This window comes from Callithrix jacchus, chromosome 1 (genome assembly GCF_049354715.1).
Source record: "Callithrix jacchus isolate 240 chromosome 1, calJac240_pri, whole genome shotgun sequence".
Taxonomy (NCBI): Eukaryota; Metazoa; Chordata; class Mammalia; order Primates; family Cebidae; genus Callithrix; species Callithrix jacchus.
Window position 1 is genome coordinate 145962856 of NC_133502.1, and position 6662 is coordinate 145969517.

The 6662-nt window shown below is 34.9% G+C and overlaps 1 pseudogene; it reads left to right on the forward strand.

The window, feature by feature from the left end:
* Positions 1 to 5775: 5775 nt before the first annotated feature.
* On the forward strand, positions 5776 to 6108 carry LOC100398889 (ribosomal protein L37 pseudogene; annotated as a pseudogene).
* Positions 6109 to 6662: the final 554 nt, after the last annotated feature.

Consider the following 6662-nt stretch of genomic DNA (forward strand, 5'->3'; position numbering starts at 1 on the left):
ATGCTAATAATTTTTGTATATTGATTTTTTTAAATACTGTTTTAAGAGATGAGGTGTCACCATGTTGCCCAGTCTGGTCTTGAACTCCTGACCTCAAGTGATGTTCCCACCTTGGCCTCCCAAAGTGCTGTAATTTGAGGAATGAGCCACCATAAAAGCCTGGCCCTGACTTTTATATATTGATTCTATACCCTGAAGCTTTACTGAAGTCATTTATCAGCTCTAGAAGCCTTTTGGTGGAGTCTTTTTAAAGGTTTTTCTAGGTGTAGAATCATGTCATCAGTAAACAAATCATTTGACTTTTTTGTTCCCTATTTGGATACCTTTTATTTCTTTCTATTGCCTGATTGCTCTGGCTAGGACTTCCAGTCCTATGTTGAATAGGAGTGATAGCTCTCCCAACTTCTATTTGATATCATATTGAAGGTTCTAGCCAGAGCAATTAAGCAAGAAAAACAGATACAAGGCATCCATATTGGAAAGAAACAAGTAAACCTATCTCTATTTGCAGATGACCTGATGATCACCTCTATTAGCAGATGACCTGCAAAGAAAATCCTAATGAACACATACACACACCCACACCCACACCCACACCCACACACACACACACACACACACACAATTAGAATAAACAAGTCCAATAAAAATTAAAGGATACAAGCCAATATACAAAAATTAATTTCTATATGCTAACAATGAAAAATTAAAATGAAATGAAGAAAATAATCCCATGTACAATGGCATCAAAAAGAAAAAACATTTAGAAATAAATTTGACAAACTACTGAAAACTATAAAATATAGTTGAAAGAAATTAAAGAAAACCTAAATAAATGGAAAGACATCCCATGTTTATGGATCAGAAGATGTAATGTTATTATAATGGCAATACTGCCCAAACCTACACATCCAACATAATCCCTATCAAAATCTCTGTTTGTTTTATAGAAATTGATAAGCTGATCCTAAAATATATATGAGAATGCAAAGGACACAGAATACCTAAACTAACTTAAAAAATAAGAACAAAATTGAAAGACCCACACTTTCCTGATTTCAAACTTACTACAACACTACAGTAATCAAGGCAGTGTGATACTGGCATAATGCTAGACACATAGATCCAGAGGGAAATGTATAGCTATAAATGCCTATATTATTATAAAAGAAGAAAAAAATGATATTTTACATTTCTGAAAACCCATAGAACTATAAAACACAGAATGAACCCTAATGTAAACTATGGATATTAGTTAATAATAATATATCAACATTGGCTTATCAATTGTAACAAATGTACCACTCTAATGCAAGATGTTAATAACTCACCAAAATGCTAGCAAACTTAATCCAACAATATATATAAAAAGATCATACACCATGACCAAGTGGTATTTATCCCAGGAATGTAAGGTTGATAGTGCACACAAAAATCATTCATGGAATAGAATTCAGAGTTCAGAAATAGACCTTTGTATTTACGATCAAGTGATTTTTGATGAGGGTGCCAAGACTATTCAACAGAGGAAACAATATCATTTTCAACAAATGATGCCGACAAAACTAGATATCCACATGGGGAAAACAAAAGAAGCTAGACTATAACCTCACATTATATATACAAATTAGCTCAAAATGGATTATAGAACTAAATCTAAGAGCAAAACTATGAAATTCTTAGAAGAATCTCTTCGTAACCTTAGGTGAGGGGATGCTTTCTTAGATATGATTCCAAAAGTACAAGAAACAAAAGAAGATATATTGGACTGCATAAAAATTTAACATTTTTTGCTTCAAATGACACCATAATATAACCCACAGAATGGGAGAAAAGATTTGCAAACTATATATCTGATAAGGGACTTGTACTCAGAATATGTGAAGAATTCTTACAACTCAACAGTAAAACAAGTAATCCAATTTAAAAATAGGCAAATAATTTAAAGATGTTTTCTGAAGCAGTTACACAAATGGCTGATAAACATATGAAAAGACACTTGACATCATTAGTCATTAAAGAAATGCAAATCAAAACCACAATTGGTTACCACTTCACACCCACTTGGATGGCTAAAAATCTAACTGACAGAGAATAATAAGTACTGGAGAGGATGTAGAGAAATTAGAACCACTGGGAAGGATGTAAAATGGGGGAATTGCTGTGGAAAGCAGTGTGGTAATTCTTCAAAATGTCAAACAGCCAGCAATCCCACTCCTAGCTATATATCCAAGAAAACTGAGAACATTTCCATACAAAAACCTGTACACAAATGTTCATAGCATTAGTCATAATAACCAAAAAGTAGAAACAATGCAAATGTCCATCAACTGAAGGATGAATTTTTTTAAAATGTCATATAGACACAAGGGAATATTATTACAAAATATTATTCAATGATAAAAAGGCATGAAGTAGTGATACACGCTATGATATAGATGAACCTTAAAAATTATGCTAAGTAGCCAGGCACGGTGGCTCATGCCTGTAATCCCAGCACTTTGGGAGGCTGAGGCAGGAGAATCTCTTGAACCCAGGAGGTAGAGGTTGCAGTGAGCCGAGATCACGCCATTGCAGGGCAAGGGCAAAACTCCGTCTCAAAAAAAAAAAATATATATATATATATATATTCTAAGTAAAAGAAGTCAGCCACAAAAGGCCACATATTGTATATTTCCACTTGTATTAAATGTCCAGAATAGGCAAATCCATAGAGTAGATTAGTGGTTGCCAGGGGCTAGGGAGAGGAAATGAGGAGTGACTTCTAATAGGTATACAGTTTCTTTACGGAGTAATGAAAATGTTCTGGAATTAGATAGTGGTGATGGTTGTGTAAGTCTGCAATTGTATTACAACCCACAAAATTGTATACTTTACAATAGTGAATTTTATGATCTGCAAAATGTATCTAATTAAGCTGGATTTTTTTAAAAGGTCATTATCGCAAACCAGAGATTGTTGTAGCTTAAACCAGGACAATGGAAATGAAAATGAATAGAAATAAACTGAAAGAATTTGGGGGAAGTAGGAAAGATAGAACTTCAGAAATGATTGGCTATGGAGGGAGGATGAGAGTGATATGTTCCAGATAAATTAAGCTGAATAATTTAAAATAATGAAATACAAACCTTTGTAGGAAATATGCATATAAAAAGTCTAGAAGGAAAAACACAAAAATGGTAATAATAGCTATGTTATAGTAAGATAAAATAAATAATCTTTTAAATTTTCATTTTCTAAAACTTCTATAATGTGACTATATTGCTTTTATGTTTAAAAATAGTTTTTGTCCAGACGTGGTGTCTCAAGCCTGTAGTCCCAGCACTTTGGGAGGCCGAAGCAGGAAGATCATGAGGTCAGGAGTTCGAGACCAGCCTGGCCAACACAGTGAAACCCCATCTCTACTAAAAATACAAAAAGAATTAGCCAGGCATGGTGGCAGATGCCTGTAGTCCCAGTTACTCGGGAAGCTGAGGCAGGAGAATCACTTAATCCTGGGAGGCGGAGGTTGTGGTGAGCCAAGATCACACCACTGTACTCTAGCCTGGGTGACAGAGAGAGACTCTGTCTCAAAAAAAAAAAAAGAAGTTTTTGGTCAGGTACGGTGGCTCATGCCTGTAATCCCAACACTGTGGGAGGCTGAGGCTGCTGGATCACCTGAGGTCAGGAGTTCAAGACCAGCCTGGCCAACATGGTGAAACGCTGTCTCTACTAAAAATACAAAAATTAGCTGGGTGTGGTGGTGCACATCCATAATCCTAGCTACTCCAAGGCTGAGGCAGGAGAATTGTGTGAACCCAGGAGGTAGAGGCTGCAGTGAGCCAAGATCACTGAACTCCAGCCTGGGAAACAGAGGAAGACTCTGTCTCATATATAGTTTTTAAATTTCATAAAAATGATCAAAGAACAGGGTAACATGTTTATCTCAACTATGAAGAAGTAATGATTCTCTATTAACTGAATCAACAGAAAAAAATTACAAAGGAAAATATTCAAACATGAATATACAAAACTTTTTTATGTGCGCAATCAAAATTTTAAAATAAAGAAAATCAAATTCATTGATGCTATACACCATATACATGTTAATGTAGGCTTATTAATTTTTTAAAAATCAACCATCCAGTATAAACAGAGAGAAAAATAACATTAAAGACAATTGATTTTCAATGACAGTGCCAAGGTAATTCAATGGAAAACAATAATTTTTTCAATAAATAGTTCTGGAACAAATGGGTACCCATGTTGGAAAACAAGTGAATCTCAACCCTTACACCATCTAAAACAACTTGAAATAGATCAACTAAATATGAGAGCTAAAATGTACAGAAAATAATATAGAATATTTTAGTAATTTTTAAAATAGGGCACAAAAAGCACCAACTATAAAATTAAAAATTCAATAAACTGGACCTCATCAGAATTTGCGTTTGCTCTTCAAAAGGCACTGTGACAAAAATGGAAAGCCAATCCACATACTAGAAGAAAATATTTGCAACACATGTATTTGACAAAGTACTGCTATAAAGAATTCTTATAACTCAATAAGATGGCAAACAACCCAATAAAAAATTGGCCAGAATTTCACCAAAGACATATCACCAAAGAAGATCTACAGATGGAAAAAAGCACATAAAAAGAAGTGCAACATTGTTTTTGGTAAGCAGCTTCTAAGATGGTCCCCAATGATATTCACATCCTTGTATTCACACTGTGTGATTCCTTCCTCTTGAGTATAGGTTGGACATACTCACTCCTTTCTAACAAACAGAATATGAATAAAAGTGATGGAAAGCTGAGATTAAGCTACAGAAAGACTGTGGTTTCCATTTGGGTCCTCTCTAGCTTTCTTTCTCAGATCACCAGCCCAAGGATGCTCGGACAGCCTACAGAAGTCTACATGATGAAGAACTGAGGTCAACCAACAACCACATAAGTGAACTGGAACTGGATTCTCTAGTTTCAATCAGCCTTGAGATGATTTCTACTTACTGCAACCTGATAAGAGAGCCTGAACTAGGCCACACCCAGCCAGGTTAAGCCACACCCAAATTCCTAACCCATAGAAACTGTGAGATGATGTTTGTTGTTTTAAGCCAGTAATTTGGAGGCAATTTGTTGCACAGCAGTAGATAACAAATGTATTATTAGTCATTAGGTAAATACAAACTAAAACTACCACTGAGATACCACTATACACTCCCTAAAATAGGTAAAATTTATAAGACTGAACATGTCAAGTGTTGGTAAGGAGTTAGAGCAACTAGAACTCTCATCTACTGGTAGTGGAAATGAAAGAAATACAGCTACTTTGTGAAAAGTATTTCACAGTTTCTTAAAAATTTAACCATATTTTCTGCAGCCACAAAAAAAAAAAACGAGATCATATCTTTTGTGGGAACATGGATGGAGCTAGCGGCTATTACTTTTAGCAAACTAACGTAGGAACAGAAATTCAAATGCTGCATATTCTCACAGTGGGAGCTAAATTATGAGAACACATGTACATAAAGAAGAAAATAACAGAAACTGGAGCCTACTTGAGGGTAGAGGGTGGGTGTAGGAAGAGAAACAGAAAAGATAACTATTGAGTACTGGACTTAATACCTGGGTGATGAAATGTCTGTACAACAAATCCCCATGACACAAGTTTACATATGTAACATACCTTGACATGTATGCCTGAAACTAAAAGTTAAAAATAAAGAAAAAGAAAAAATTAACTTTCAAAAGGAGTAATCTCTACTGAAAAATTTTTTTTAAATACAAATAAATGCTTTCTGGTCCTGGTCGCAGAAGCAGGATGACGAAGGGAACGTCATCGTTTGGGAAGCATCGTAATAAGACGCACACGTTGTGCCGCCGCTGCAGCTCTAAGGCCTACCACCTTCAGAAGTCAACCTGCAGCAAATGTGGCTACCCCACCAAGCACAAAAGAAGGTATAACTGGAGTGCCAAGGCTAAAAGACGAAATACCACCACTGGGACTGGTCGAATGAGGCACCTAAAAATTGTATACCGCAGATTCAGGCATGGATTCCGTGAAGGAACAATACCTAAACCCAAGAGGGCAGCTGTTGCAGCATCCAGTTCATCTTAAAAATTTCACCAATTAGTCACACAATAAATGTTCTGGTTTAAAAATACAAAAAAAAAAAAATAGAAATAAATATAAACATATGACTACCATGACTCAAACAGTCCTCTCCTAGGTATTTACCCAAGAGAAATAAAAACATATATCCACATAAAGACTTATACGCAAATATTCAGAGCAACTTTATTTGTAATAACCAAAAATAGAAACAACTCAAATGTTCATGAATAAGTGAATGGACAAACAAATTGTGGTATACCCATATAATGGAATACTATTTGGCAATATAAAGGAATAGACTATTAATACCATAATACAAATGAATGTCAAAATAGTGTATACTACATAATTTCATTTATATAAAATTCTACAAAATGCAAGCTAATCTATAATGATAAAGTAGATCAGTGATCGCTTACGGGTAATGGGAGTAGGAGACAATTTGGTCGCAAAATAACAGGAGGAAACTTTTAGGGGTGATAAATACATTAATTATCTTGATTGTCGTGACTTACAAGATACCCTTGGAGACAACTTATTAACACTATATTAACCATAAAAATAT